Source organism: Macrobrachium rosenbergii, chromosome 53 (genome assembly GCF_040412425.1).
Source record: "Macrobrachium rosenbergii isolate ZJJX-2024 chromosome 53, ASM4041242v1, whole genome shotgun sequence".
In the NCBI taxonomy this organism is placed as follows: domain Eukaryota; kingdom Metazoa; phylum Arthropoda; class Malacostraca; order Decapoda; family Palaemonidae; genus Macrobrachium; species Macrobrachium rosenbergii.
In genome coordinates, this window is record NC_089793.1 from 5241031 (window position 1) to 5257823 (window position 16793).

The 16793-nt window shown below is 36.2% G+C and overlaps 1 pseudogene; it reads left to right on the forward strand.

Moving 5' to 3' along the window:
• LOC136834046 (putative neural-cadherin 2) overlaps window positions 1-16793 on the forward strand; it is a 316958-nt pseudogene that overhangs the window by 33004 nt on the left and 267161 nt on the right.

The following is a 16793-nucleotide window of genomic DNA, read 5'->3' on the forward strand; positions in this document are numbered from 1 at the left end:
TTTAATAAACCCAGTATTTTACTTAATTGGTCTCTGCACCTTTGATGTAGAGCACCTGCTTTCAGATATACATATGAAACCAAATATCCAACCAAACACCGAGAGAGAATTTCAATTAATCAATGGTTCTCAAACTGGGGGTAATTACTCCCGTGGGGGAAATGAAGCCATGTCTGGGGGTTAACGAGGCACCTTCTAAAAGTAATAATTCATTGGAGTAAAATTCAGTAATTTTACAAATAATAATAAATAGATTAATAAATAAATAAATTGGTTAATAGATATTTCCAGTTTGCAGGACAAGGACCAATGCTTTAATTTTAATTTTTTGTCAAAGGAATAATGTCTAAAATCTAAATTCTTTATTTCTCAAGACTTGAGTAAAAGTAAAATTGATTTCTTACATATAAAATGCATTAGAAGTTAAACATTCCAATATTTTTCTTTCCTTTATATTACAACATTACATAACTGAAGAGGAATGGGGTAGAGATAATGGTGATCTATCACACCACTGGTGGGGTAGGTTACGATATACCAAAAAATTTGAGAACCACCAAGTAATTCATGATGACTGGATAAGGGTTAGTCTGTTAGCCTACGCGAAGAGGAGACCACTATGGTAGAGGCAGGACCCGCTGTCCTGTTAGGAGGTGTAGGCTACATGTTTCCTCTTTTTCTGCCGTTCTTTTTTTAATGGAGTGTTTCCGTGATTGAGATTATTCTTTTCTTTGTTAATAAACGTATATATTGATAAATGTATACGAAGAAAATCCAGAATAATAATCCGTCGTGTTGTATGCTCTCGAATTCCACGTCAGTATAGTTTACACGTTACGATTGTTCCTTTCTCACCATTGAATATCGTTACTCACATGTTTCTTTTGTTTTCGTTCGTTTCTTTGCATTCTCGTTTGTATCGTGAATTTTAGCACGGCATGAGAATTTAGTTTTCTAAAAAAAGTTTAAGTTAATCAAATATGTACACGTTTATACATTCGGTGTAAAGATAAGATATATCAGTGTGGGAATTCTCGCAATGCTACTGAGAATTTCTCATGAAAACTGATTAGACTGGCAGCAACAGACTCGTATATAGTGTTTGCTGATGGTGTATGTTTGAACTGATCACCCTGGGTATTTAACAAGTCTTAGAGGGAGCCTTCCTCATCCCTACCCAAGTAAATCCACAAGTCTTGGATCTTTTTGTCACTCCTTTTAGCCCAAGATAGACTTATGCCCGCTGCAACATTCTAAGCATTGGCTTCTGGAGTGACGGTTATCTGTCCCACACTCATGGTACTAAGTGTGGTCGCTGGAGCGTTTTACATTTGTTCTGCGTTCTCTTCAATTAGCTGGACAAGACATATGTTGAGGCTTTTCCTTCTCGGGTTACTGAACTGAAATATCAGAAAGAGCAAAGACCGTAACATTTTCATGTCGAGACTGGTGTCAGTTCAGTATCTCTAATTGCAGGGCTGCAGGTGATGCTGCTTATCAAAACGATGCTGACAGACGAAGATTTATCTGTTCGTTATTAAGCTGTTTCCCAGGTTGGGGGGGGGGATCTTATGATTTTTTTTCTCATTTATATTTGTTCCCACTGATCCCATTCTCTCTGTCAGGAATGGTTTGTTGTTGCGACGTCATGGTTGCATCTCATCTTCAGTTGATCTTTAATTTCTCATAATTGACCGTCGAGGGAATATAAAAAGATGGAAGGGATTTTACTGAGTATTTTATAGGTAATCTATTAACACCATGTTCGTTCTTCTATTGATATTTAAAATTATTTAAAACGAAGTGCTTTGGTTATAGGTCTTTCACACACACACACACACACACACAGAGAGAGAGAGAGAGAGAGAGAGAGAGAGAGAGAGAGAGAGAGAGAGAGAGAGTTATAAGTTTTAATGCTTATGCATATAAAACACAGACGAAATGATGTGGGTAAAAGTTAGGAACGAGACCTGACCTATTTCGTGAACGCTGGTAAAGAAACGAGATTGCAAACTACATTTTGAATCTGATATAGTTGAAGGCCTTAGACGTATGCACGCACACACATAGGTACATACATACATAGACACGCTTTCTATACCCACACAAACACTGCTACTTCGTCTGGGGAATGCTCAGCACCAAACATGCCACGTAGCTAGTTACGACAGAGCCGAACTCACGAAAATGCTGACCGAAATACTGATGTTATGTTTTGAGCGTCAGAATGTACCGTACAACATCGAATGAAAAGAAAATCACAGTTGCAGTAGCGACCTGACGTGTATAATTTACCGTACATTGCCGTGTCGTTCACCTTATAGCGGTAAATCATTCTGCTACTTGATGAGGTTGTGGCTTCCTTCCCTCTTCGCTGCTTTTTTTTTTTTTTTCTTTTCTCTCGAACCGAATTATTCCCCGCGGAGTGTAAAAAGGGGAATGCATATCTCGTAGAATTAATTTCCTCCATAGAAATTAGAGTTTGTAAATGTTAACCAAAAATAAATATGTTTATTCACTAGCTGTCAACTTCTTGACGTCCTTGAGTGCAACAGATCTGAGGCTATCTCTCCCCCCCCCCCCCGCCTCCCACAGCACCACACACACAGACTTCTTACTTTCAAGTGGCCGTTGTAAGAGGATTTATTTGCTTGTTTTTTGCAACGAACAAATCTCATTCTGCAGTCCATATTCCCCACCCCGTCAACAAGGCCTTGAATTTGTCTTAATAATAAACACACGCAAAGGAACTGAGGCCAATATTCAATCGAATATTATCACGGAAACCTTCTTAGCTCTTCCGCCGATATCGATGACGCCTCATTTCAAATCTGGCCTCCTCGAGTGAAAGGTTATATGCGGATTCGTGACTGCTCGGGAAGAGCAAAAGTGTGCACGATTTTTCTTGCAATCACGATCCTCATGCTTCCCTTTTGATGCAACACTGTTGATCGGGGTTGGATGTGGAGCATTCCCAGATTTGCAATTAGTTAGTGATCTGTAAAAGAAAACTGTCTGTCCGTCCTCACTTTTTTGTCCGCACTTTTTCTGTCCGCCCCCAGATCTTAAAAACTACTGAAGCTAGAGGGCTGCAAATTGGTATGTTGACCATCCACCCTCCAGTCATCAAACATTCCAAATTGCAGCCCTCTAGCCTTAGTAGTTTTTATTTTATTTAAGGTTAAAGTTAGCCATAATCGTGCTTCTGGTAACGATATAGGATAAGCCACCATCGGGCCGTGGTTAAAGTTTCATAGGCCGCGGCTCATGGAGCATTATAACCAGACCACCGAAAGGTAGATCTATTTTCGATGGGCTTGATTATACACTGTACAGAAAACTCGATTGCGCCGAGGAAGCTTCGTCGCATTTTTTTGTTGTTCTCTGAAGCTCCTCGAACATTTATTTGTGTAGCGTCGTCGACAGATTTTTCCTTATTTTTATTCCTAATTAGAGGAATTTATTTCTGGTGATAGAAATTAATTTCTCAATATAATGAGGTTCGGATTCCACAATAAGCTGTAGGTCCCGTTGCTAGGTAACCAGTTGGTTCTTAGCCACGTAAAGTAAATCTAATCCTTCGGGCCAGCCCTGGGAGAGCTGTAAATCAGCTCAGTGGTCTGGTTAAACTAAGGTATACTTAACTTATTCCTCACATTTGCGCTAATGATATAATGACAAAGGACATATCCCTCGCTCTTCTGATAAACAATTACTTCTCTAGCGTCATCGACAGGTTTTTTTTTTTTTGTTAGTTTTATTCATCACAGTTGCTATGATGCACGAGCAATGATATAATGACTAAGAGTACAATCCCTGCTCTTTTAACTTGTAGCATTATATTGCTGTGGGTCGATTTTCCTCGTTGGTGGTGATCAATATTGAATTATATCTGCTCGGAGTTTTTATAGACTATTCCTATGAGATCTCTGCTTTGCATCCGTTAGTCCCCAGCAGTAGCAGTCATGTTGAGCCCTTCCAACCTTAATTCCTTCTGCTTTTAAATCACTATATATATATATATATATATATATATATATATATATATATATATATATATATATATATATATATATACAGTATATATATAGAGAGATAGATAGATAGATAGATATAGATATATATATACAGATCTACAGATGTTTCTCTACTTTCACAGCTGTATTTTTTTATCATTTTCACGTCATGAAATATGCTCTCTTCTCTCTCTCTCTCTCTTTCCTCTCTCTCTCTCTCTCTCTCTATATATATATATATATATATATATATATATATATATTATAAGTGTATGTATGCATATACATACATACATACATACATTTTTATATATATATATATATATATATATATATATATATATATATATATATATATATATATATATATATATATAGAGAGATAGAGAGAGAGAGAGAGAGAGAGAGAGAGAGAGAGAGAGATAGAGCGTATTTCATGACGTGAAAGTGATAAAACCTCCCCAGCTGTGAAAGTAGAGAAAACATCTGTAGATTGGTAAAGATGTTGCATCACAGAGGGTCGTGTGCAGTACATCTGCGCATAATAATACATCCACAAATAATCATACATGTACTCATTCTTCGTATTTCATAAATTTCATAACTGATTTGATATGCTCCAGCATTCAGCAACGAGATGTAAGCCTTCGCTTCAGAGCCAGAAGAATGTCAGGCACCGCAGATATTTTGGGCAAAGATGCTGATGACTCATGTTTCATGAAGGTGATGACTGCGGAACCCAGAACAGCGACTTCATCCCGTCATGAAGCCAAACAGGCGCCAGGTTCGGAAGTACTCGATTTGTTATATCGGAAGTGCATCTCTGCATTAAAAGGCTTTGCGTTGTGTGGGGCTTGCAGTGATTATTTTCATTCCTGTGCGATTTCAGGATAGTTTTTAAGCTGCATTATAATACAGATTCATTTTTTTCAAACTAGCTCAATCTTTCGATAGGCATATCTTCGTTCTTTCATCTCCTTTTAAAAAATTGACACTGTCCTGATTTTCCAAAACAGTTTACTCAAAGAATAAGACGGATTAAAATCAATGTCTTCGGACCAGGGCAAGTATTTCGTGTCGCTGCTCTCAAGAATGCCTTAAATGCAGAAGCATTGGTGGGGTGGTTGGTTTAGGCAGCGCTAGACCTATGCCAACGCGTGCCTTCGCTGAAAGGCGGAGGCGGTCTATTATAAGTCTAGCATAGAGTGAAAGCGGGTAACTGGTTTAGGGTGGATCGAGGTGTGTATATATAAATATGTATATATATACATATATATATATATATATATATAATGTATATATATATAATGTGTCCAGGAAGGACTATAAATCCACGCGTGCAGAGGGAAAGAGAAAGTACAGTAGGTCAAGTCAGCCTGAAAACGGTAACATCAGGAAGCGAATCCATTTTATCATGAACGCTGTCTTGGTAAAGAGAGAGAGAGAGAGAGAGAGAGAGAGAGAGAGAGAGAGAGAGAGAGAGAGAGAGAGAGATGGTTATTAATCCGGAAACGTGTTGCTCCAACAAAGACAGGGTCATCTTTTACGTATCCACCAACGCCTGTCCCCACGTCACCACACATGGGAAACTAGAACAATTATTTTCTTCAAACACACACACACACACACACACACACACACACACACACACACACACACACACATATATATATATATATATATATATATATATATATATATATATATATATATATATATGTTTGTATTTGTAAGCTCATGCAAGATATATGTATATGTATTTATACGTATGTTCCACACATATGCAGTGTAATGTAAGACTTTAACACAAGCAACATGCAAATGGTAGCAACAAAATATTCCCAGAACATCAGGATGACAGTGCCACTAAAAGTGTCGCTTGATTTCCGCTGAAGACGAGCCAGTACAGCTGAACTATAGAATTCCATTTATTCTTCTATTTTCTCGCATTCATATCTCCTTCTTCTTCTTCTTCTTCTTCTTCTTCTTCTTCTTCTTCTTCTTCTTATTTGTCAAGCATTAAAGCATTAAAATGTGATCCAGAAGACAGAGTAACATAGTAATGGCCTTGCGTAGTGCGGTCATCTTGGAATTTTCAACCAAAGAAGTACGCTGTCTATTTATTTAGAGGTCTTTGCGCGGTCGAGTTGCTGGTTAGGTGTATAATTATGAAATCTTGCGACACAAGCGTTTTGCACGCAAGGCCTAGAGAAGCATTACGCATTAATTACGCATGAAATCGTAATCATGACAGAAATGCTATTTGTTCTTTCTTTTCCTGAGCGAGGAACGAGTTGTGAGTTATATTTAGCTTGTGCAGAAGAGCTTATCGGTCTTTGACTCTTAGATAGCAATTATCTCTCTCTCTCTCTCTCTCTCTCTCTCTCTCTCTCTCTCTCTCCTCTTCTTGTTCTTCTTGTTCTTCTTATTCTTCTTTTTTTTATAACACTTAAAGAAAGATTTTTAATAGTATATCATATTCCCAGCCTGTCACATGGAAATCAAAATACAAAGAAATCACGAATCCCAAATAGTAACTCTCTCTCTCTCTCTTCTTCTTCTTCTTCTTCTTCTTCTTCTTCTTCTTCTTCTTCTTCTTTTCTTCTTCTTCTTCAATAACACTTAAAGAAAGATTAATAACAGTATATCATATTCCCAGCCTGTCACATGAAACCCAAAATACAAAGAAATCGTGAATCCCAAATCACACGAAAGTTGTTGATGTTTTATAGAGTCAGCCGTTTCAGACCCCCCTGAAAAGGCTTCCTACTCGTCAAGTGATCTTGCATTATTCAGAATGCCCATTACTATAAAAAAAAAAAAAACTTCAGAAGTACAACAATGCCATTCATTTGCTGTAGAGCGTAGCAGCAGCAAGTCACTGCTGTTATTTATCGTGCTTGGATACCAGTGGTTGTAATTATTAGCCCTTCATGAGGGCACGATTTTTCTTGGCACAGTCGTGATAGTCATTATAAATTATTAGTATGTTCAACTTCATTTATTGTTGTTTGTTATACAAATAGTCTCCTACGCACGCACACACACACACACACACACATATATATATATATATATATATATATATATATATATATATATATATATATATATATATATATATATATATATATAGTATATATAAATATACATATATATGTATATGTATATTGTAGTACAATATGCTCGTACCTACACAAATACACATACACATATATACATGTGTGTCTGTATACTTTCGTTGCTGTCTCTTTCTTATCACTTCTTTTTTTCAAATTTGAACATTCTACTCTGTTTGTATTTTATAATAATAATAATAATAATAATAATAATAATAATAATAATAATAATATACGACTCATTTCCAAATCTATGAAATTCTTCGTTAGCCTATACCCTACCGCTCTACAAAATTCTCCAGTGAAATTAATCGGTAGAATTTCGAATGATCAAAAAACAGAATAAAATAAAAAAGCAAACGTCTCAGGTAATTATCGTACATAAGCACCACCGTGACCTAATTCTTTCGCGAAGACGGTACTGAACCGTCCTTGTGTGGAAAACGGCGCGAAATCTTCATTCTTTTGTTTCTGGACTGCGCTGGTGGTGGTGGCTTTTAATGCAGAGGAGGTATTGACCTTCAGGCGCTAACGGTATTAAGGTACAGTAGTGTCTTTGGGAGCTGGGCAGCGCCTTACAATGTATTTCATTTCGTCAGCTGTATTCCAGATTTGCCTAGATACTTCTTATCGTTGTACATTTTAGTTTTCTGTAAAAGAAAACTGTTGAGATGGCTATTTCTTCTGCCAATTTCCGTTTTAGCGCTGAATGACCTCATAGGTCCCAGCGCTTCGCTTAAAGCCTAAATTGTATAGTCCATTCCATTCCACATCGATTTCCAGGCTTATTTATTCATGATCTCTTGTTAATTCTTCACTTCAGGGGGATATTGGCAATCACTTACCTACTGCCCTGCGAGAAGCGGGTGCGTTCTCATCTCACATTAATTGTTTACACGCGCCGTATTGTCTTCTAGGGCAACGAGCAATGCGTGAATGCAGGACGGTGCTAACTTGTCAATAACAGTCTCGATATATCGACTTGGCAGATTGTTGTGCCCGGGTTTCAAGATGAGCACGGCGAGGCAGGGAATGTTGGAATAGTCCTTTATATTCCTTAAAAGGTTATTTACACATGAAGGGAATTGCTGTTGCTCTAAACATGTAGATGAGTCTGAAACGAATTGGTGGCAGGAATCCGAGTCAACATTACAATTAGGCTATTATTATTATTATTATTATTATTATTATTATTATTATTATTATTATTATTATTATTATTATTGTTGTTGTTGTTGTTGTTGTTCAGGGGATAAACCTCAGTTCATATGGAACAAGCCTACAGGGGCCATTGACTTGAAATGCAAGCTTCTAAAGAACATGTTGTTCGTTAAAAAGAAGTTGCAGAAGATAAAAGGAAATAAAAAAAGAAGAGACCAGTGACGAGTATTAGAAACGAAGAAGAAGATAAATGTTAGCGTGTCAATGTTGTGCCTGTCCGCACGTAGCAGGTGAACATAAAGCAAGAATTTCCTGTCCAAATGTGCGTGTGCATAATGCGTTTAATTACAAAAAAGAAAAAATCGTAAAGAAAAAAGAAAGCAAAATAACATCGTGGAAGTGGGTATGGTAGTCAGGGGTGAAACATTCCAGTGTAACCTAACCTAACTTAATGTCACTGAATCCTACTTGGACATGGGAGGTGCCTCTGCCAACCCCAAAGTATTCCCCCACTTTCTCCCCCCCCCCCTTTAAGTTTGCTACAATGTGTGATAGTGGTAGCTACAGGGATACATGCTAACCTAACCAACTGCATCCTGCCTGGAACATCTTCGATGCTGACATAAGTCTAGACTGTTTTGGATATCCCGAGTGATTCTGTGCTATAAAAGTCTTCTTGCAAGAGAGAGAGAGAGAGAGAGAGAGAGAGAGAGAGAGAGAGACAGACGTTCTTTCTCCTCGATGTTCTGAAAACCTTCGTGCCTGTACTGTAATCGATTGTGATATGTCATACATGATTGCGGTCGACTTGTGAAGTACTCTTTATCTTGTATGTTCTAAAATTTTCTAAGATTTTTTTTTATTTTGTAAAAAAAAATACTCTGAAAGCCAGCATTCCTTTCTAAATTAAAAACCACTTTTTTTTTTTTTTACTGTGGTCACTGTACTTGTTACGCGTAGGGTATAGTTACGTGTGAATATGTACGTATTATATTTACGTGCGAATATGTACGTATTATTCTTACATGCGAATACGTGATCATTATTATTCTTACGCGCGAATATGTACTTACTACGGATAGAAGGACATGCGAAATGACCGCAGTGATTAATCTGGTTCTGTTCTTGAATAATTCAAATGGGTATTTATTATTATTTTTCGCATACAATAAAGTGTAGGATTGTTTGCAACGGTATTGCATAATGCATAAAATAGGTTAGGCAATGTCTTACCATGAGATGTTTAGATGCAGTCATTAAAATCTGTTGGAGTATCCAGTAGACTTTTACCATTTGCATAATTTAATCGTTTTGGCATGTTTTGAAATCTCTCTCTCTCTCTCTCTCTCTCTCTCTCTCTCTCTCTCTCTCTCTCTCTCTCTCTCTCTCTCTCTCTCTCTTAACTACTGCTGATGTTGTGGGGATACGCTCATTTTGTTTTAAATATATGTTGTGGTCTTAAGCCTCTCTCTCTCTCTCTCTCTCTCTCTCTCTCTCTTTCTGTAGTTATATAACTACTGTTGAGATTCTGAGGTCACGCTAATTTTATTTTTTTAATTGGTCTTGGTCTTAATTCTCTCTCTCTCTCTCTCTCTCTCTCTCTCTGTAGTTATACAACTACTGTTGAGATTCTGAGGTCACGCTAATTTTATTCTTTTAATTGGTCTTGGTCTTAATTTCTCTCTCTCTCTCTCTCTCTCTCTCTCTCTCTCTCTCTCTCTCCACCGTTTCCTTGTTTGAAATGGAGGAAAGATATCTCATCACATCCAGGCCATAGCGCTGTTATTTGCGACACGCACCAGTATCTTCTCGGCGACATCCTCCTTGTTCAAGTTTCAGGAGAAGGAAAAAGTCATTTATTGAAAAGTACGAGATAGATAGTTTGTAATTTGGAACGTCTCCTGGAAGGATGAATGGAAAGCCATTGAGTTGGACGTTGACGGGTTTTCTTCTCTCTCTCTCTCTCTCTCTCTCTCTCTCTCTCTCTCTCTCTGTGTGTGTGTGTGTTTTATGTTTTCAGATCTACGTTATGACATGATGTTCGATTCTTCTAGATTCTGGTATCACTAGAAGGTTTCTTCTAGACGGGATAAATGGAGACTGTTCAATCACATACACAGACCCCATCACACACACACACACACACACACATACACGATTTCCTCAATTCAGCTGAAGGTTAGTTAAACACCTTTGCATGCTTTAACTTTTTTTTTTTTCGCCTCTATCAGAGAGCTGAAAAGTTCAACCTCATCTTCGAGGTCTTACAGTGAATTAAGAAAACTTGTCTCTGATGGAGACTGACATTTCAAACGCAGACAGTTTAGGGCGTGAGCTTAAACGCCTCTTCTAACTGTGTCAAACAGCCTCAAATGCAGTCGTAATGTTTTGTTTCCGCAGTGGCGGGGCAGTGCCGTCAGTGCACCTCATGCGGTGCACCGTAGTCATTACTTAAGGATGTTTGCAGCGTCCCTTCCTGAGAACCCCTTACTGCAACCGCTTTCATTCCTTTAACTGTACCTCCTTTGATATTCTTTCTTCCATCTGCCTTTCCAACCTCTCCCAACAATTGATTCATAGAGCAACTACGAGAGATCTTCCTCCTGCTACACCTGTCAAACATTTTTACTGTCAATTTCCATTTCAGCTCTGAATGAACTCACAGGTCTCAGCGCTTGGCCTTTGGCCTAAATCCTATGTTCTATTCTATTCTGCTGCCTTGTTTTTTTCTTTTCTTTAATCATGATTTATGTCTTATTCTTCAAGCTCAGTTATTCACCTTCTTCTCATACGGCTGTTCACTTGTGTTATTGTCCACTGAGGCTTGTTCCACGTGGACATTCGTGCGCTGAATCATAATCATTATAACACGTTCCAGTTGAATGTAAACACGCGTGTAGAGATCATGTTCTATTGGGCTGTGCAGAGTAGGAGGCATTATTCAGCAAGTGTTGGTAACACCTGTTCGACGTGTATCGGTGTTTTTTCCAAGACTGAATGGGAGAGAAAGAGAGAGAGAAGTGTAATTACAGTTTTGAGAGGATCTCTGGTATATTCATAAATTGTGGCGGAGAGAGAGAGAGAGAGAGAGGGGTGTAATTACTGTTTTGAGAGGATCTTTGGTTTATTCATGTATTGGGACACACACCACACACACACACACACACACACACACACACACACACAGCGAAAGAGAGAGAGAGAGAGAGAGAGAGTATGGGGCGTTATTGAGTTTCAATTGATCTTTGGTTATTCATGAATTGTTCAAATATGAGCAAAGGTAGCCTCGACATTCCTCCGTTTCTGGTTTCAGTGTTATTTTTATATCATGAGGATTGCTGTAGAAGACTTAATAATAATAATAATAATAATAATAATAATAATAATAATAATAATAATAATAATAATGATGATGGTTATGAAACAATATTGTATTTTATTATTATTATTATTATTATTATTATTATTATTATTATTATTATTGACTGCTACCTTAATCTTGTTATCATAATTATTATACTACTTTGATCTTTGTGTTTGTTAAATTTGCAGTTTAAACGCTTTCCACTGTCTTTTTTTTTTTCTTATAAAACTTATTGTTTCATATCCTTGTTACTGTTTTTCCGTTTTCTTCCACCTCTTCGTTTACTGATGTCCCCCCTGTGAGCAAATTTTGTGGTGAAGTTTTGCTCGAATTTTATGCTGTTCCATTGCTATCACTTTGACGCATACGCACGTGTGTGTATATATATGTTTTATATATTTTATATATATGTATATAAAAGTAATTGTAATAGCCACAATGCCCTCTTAACTTCTCGAATTACAATTACATACGTATCTGGTGAAAAGTGACCGGTAGATTCTACATGTATGTATATATTTATATATAATATATACATGCATATCTATATATATACTGTATACACACACACACACACACACACACACACACATATATATATATATATATATATATATATATATATATATATATATATATATATATATATATATACATACATATCTGTCTATATATATAAATGTATATATATGTATATATATAAATGTGTGTATATATGTAGATATAATATATATATATATATATATATATATATATATATATATATATATCTCATATTTCCTTTTATCGTTTCGGAACGTGGACTCTAGATGATAAGCCTGAACGCACTGTTTACTATATACCAAAGCAAGAAATTCTTAGTGCCAAGGCTTCCTCTTTGGAGTTGTCAAAATGCCGACGGGACGTTTTTGGAAAATTCAGAATTTGTTGAGAACTTTCACTCCTACAAATTCTCACTCAGTAATCTTAATTCTCTTCGCTTCCGGGTCTCATTTTTTGGCAATTGCCATTGGTACCAGACTGCTAAGTTTTGTTGCAAGTTGAGTCATTTTTCCGTACTCTGCATCCACATGAGCGTGTTCACTGTAAAAATTCCCCTGATCTGGTGATTCTTTATTTTTCTGTAAAGGAAAACTATTGTTCCGGCTTTGGCTGTCTGTCCACACTTTAATCTGTCCACACTTTTTTCTGTCCGTACTTTTCAGTCCGCCCTCAGATCTTAAAAACTACCGAGGCTAGAGGGCTGCAGATTGGTGTGGTAGTCATCTACCCTCCGATCATCAAACATACCAAATTGCAGCCCTCTAGCCTCTGTAGTTTTTATTTTATTTAAGGTTAAAGTTAGCCATAATCGTGCTTCTGGCAACAATATAGGATAGGCCATCAGCGGTCCGTGGTTAAAATTTCATGGGCCACGGCTCATACATCATTATACCGAGACCACCGAAGGATAGATTTATTTTCGGTAGCCTTGATTATACGCTGTAGCGGTTGTACAGAAAACTCGATTGCGCCGAGGAAACTTAGGCGCATTTTTCACTTTTTTTATTTATTTTTTTTTATTTATTTAGGAAAGCTTTTGGCAAGTGTTTTGTGTTGTCTCGCTGACGTGTGCAACGTCAGTGTTCAGGTATAGACATTTAGTAGCTCAAGTATTGGAGAGTTCATATCTGTTTTTATACTTTTGTTAATGCACTTGGGTTACTGTTGTTAGACTGTGGATACATTATTTCGTTGGTAACAATTTATACGTTACCACTTTCTCTCTCTCTCTCTCTCTCTCTCTCTCTCTCTCTCTTTTGTCTCTTCAACATAACACATCTCTCTCTCTCTCTCTCTCTCTCTCTCTCTCTCTCTCTCTCTCTCTCTCTCTTTCAAAATAATGCAGCATACTCTCTCCTGCTCACTTATATAGGAGTTCATTAATTACCAATCTCTCTCTCTCTCTCTCTCTCTCTCTCTCTCTCTCTCATTCAAAATATTACAGCAATCTCCTCTTTCTTTCTTTCTTTCAAAGTAATGCATCAGGCTCCTCTCTCTCTCTCTCTCTCTCTCTCTCTCTCTCTCTCTCTCTCTCTCTCTCTCTCTTCAAAATAGTACAGCAGTCTCCTCTCTCTCTCTCTTCTCTTCCAATGTAATGCATCTCTCTTTCTCTCTCTCTCTCTCTCTGTGTGCAGCAGAAGATAAGGTTATACTGCTCTCTCTTTATCTCGCTGTCGAAAACCCGATGATTTGGCAAACAGAGATATGCGGAGTTATCAAACGGGAGCTGGGCGCAATAAACAGAGAGGATTGGACTCTGTTATCATCTCTGAACACACACACACACACACACACACACACACACACACACACACACACACACACGCAAGCACAAACACCCACACACGCAGGCACAGACACGCATGAGCACGCAAACGTTTGCTTGCATCCTAGACGTGTAATGCTTGGATGTGGGTATGTATAAATGTTTGGCGGGCTCTGGGGATCGTGTGGTATTAGAAGCTTAAATTTGGGCAATGTCACATACGATTGAAATTTACGTATAACAGCAAAAACAGCAATAATAATGATAATAGTAATAATAATAATAATAATAATAATAATATAATTTATGATGATGATTATTTTTTTTTATTTATATTATTTAATTTTTTATTGTATTGTTTTTGTGATAGTAGTAGTAGTAGTAGTAGTAGTAGTAGTAGTAATAATAATAATAATAATAATAATAATAATAATAATAATAATAATAATAATCGAGATTATGATTTATGATATGATTATTTTTATTTTTTATTTTTGTGATAACAACGACAGTAATAATAATAATAATAATAATAATAATAATAATAATAATAATAATAATAATAATAATAATAATAATCGAGGCGCTGATTCATGATGAAGATTATTTTTCATTTGTATTTATATTATTTTATTTGAATTATTTTCCCCACCTATTTCCAGTTGTTTAAATGATTAACAGCTGAGAAGAATTCAAAATGAAACGCATCACTAGTAATAGAACTCACCTCAGGAGGATTGTTCGATAATCAGCATTTCTCGTTTCCGTCTAAACGAAAGTATAAGGTTTTCAGACTGTCAATACAGCCGTGGTGTGACTTTCATTCATCAGATAGAAAGTGTCAAGTTAGCTACTCATCTCACGCCCACAGGCATGGTATACGGTATGTTGTATGTTGAAGATGTGGCTTCAGAAGGTGTTACTATTCAAATTATGTGTATACAGTATATACATATGTATATATATATATGTATTTATATATATATTTATATACTGTACATAATTTGAATAGTAAACACCTTCTATATATCTTCAACATACAACATACTGTATTCCATATGGACGTGATAATGCCAACTTGACATACATATATACATACATATACATTCATATATATATAATATATATATATAGTTATATATCTATATAATACATATATATATATATATATATATATATATATATATATATACAATATACATATATATATATATATATATATATATATATATATATATATAGTTATATATATATATATATATATATATATATATATATATATATATATATATATATATATATATATATATGGTATATATATATATATATATAGAGAGAGAGAGAGAGAGAGAGAGAGAGAGAGAGAGAGAGAGATAAATAAATCACGCTTTCAGGCGCGCGTATTACTCAGAATGATATGCATAACACCGTAATGAATTAATCGCTCAAAGGAACGCGGTGATGATACGGTTACGCGCAAAGGGCTCCATGGCAGTGGTGACGAAAGGAATCGTCCGTCTGCGTCATCACTCCGGTATGTTTTCATTCCATGGTCCTTTTAATTTTGCTGTTTTATTGTTATTTTGAGTGTGTATATATATATATATATATATATATATATATATATATATATATATATATATATATATATATGTGTGTGTGTGTGTGTGTGTGTGCATGTGTAAATAATAGTCTGGCATGATACGTGGTGGAACTAGGCCGGCAGTGTGTCATACGATATTCAACATTATTCTTATGTTTCTTCTCTCACATGTATATGTGTATGTATATATATATATATATATATATATATATATATATATATATATATATATATATATATATACATATACAGATATATATAATTATATATTTTAACATAAGTTTCTGCTGTGTTAATAGTAATATTTCAAGAATATTTATTATAGCCTTTTACCTTTTATAAATACCGAATTGTATTTATAGCAGAGCTTAGTATATAAATATATAAATTTTCCCTGATTTTAAATTCAAAACCAAATACCAAGCCTCATATTAATGTGTGAAAAGACACGTTTCTCTTACATTATTTTAGATTAATTAAGGTATAGCAATATTAAGAAATAAATTAATGGTTACATATTTCAGTTGCAATTTACTCCTTCGAACAGTTTGGAGCTGGATGACCCGATGAATGTGTTAACAAATTTCATCCAAACCCGCACATCCATTCTTGAGACATTTCTTCAACACAAACGCATTATCCAGACACTCTTCTTACTTTCCAGCCTCTTCTGACAACTGTATCGTAGTGCAGCTGCGAGGATTTCCCCCATTACACCTTTAAACCCTTTTAGTTTTACCGGATCTTAAAAACTACAGAGGCTATAGGGCTGCAAATTGGCATGTTGATCATCCGCCCTCTAATCATCAAACATACCAAATTGCAGCCCTCCAGCCTCAGTAGTTTTTATTTTATTTAAAGTTAAAGTTAGCCATAATCGTACGTCTGGCAAAGATATAGGTTAGGCCACCGTGGTTAAATTTTCATGGGCCGCGGCTCATGCAGCATTATACCGAGACCACCGAAGGATAGATCTATTTCCGGCGGCCTTGATTATACGCTGTAGCGGCTGTACAGAAAACTCGATTGCGGCCGAAGAAACTTCGGGACATTTTTTCCTTGATTTTCCTTTCAGCGCTGAATGACCAAGACACTGACAAAAGACATAACCCCCTCCCAACATCGTCGACGCAGCAAGTCGGTTTTAGTATTCAGAAACAAATTCCGCTTGCAAAAAAGAAAGAAAGAAAATACATTCTTTTTGTGAAGGTACTTCAGCAAA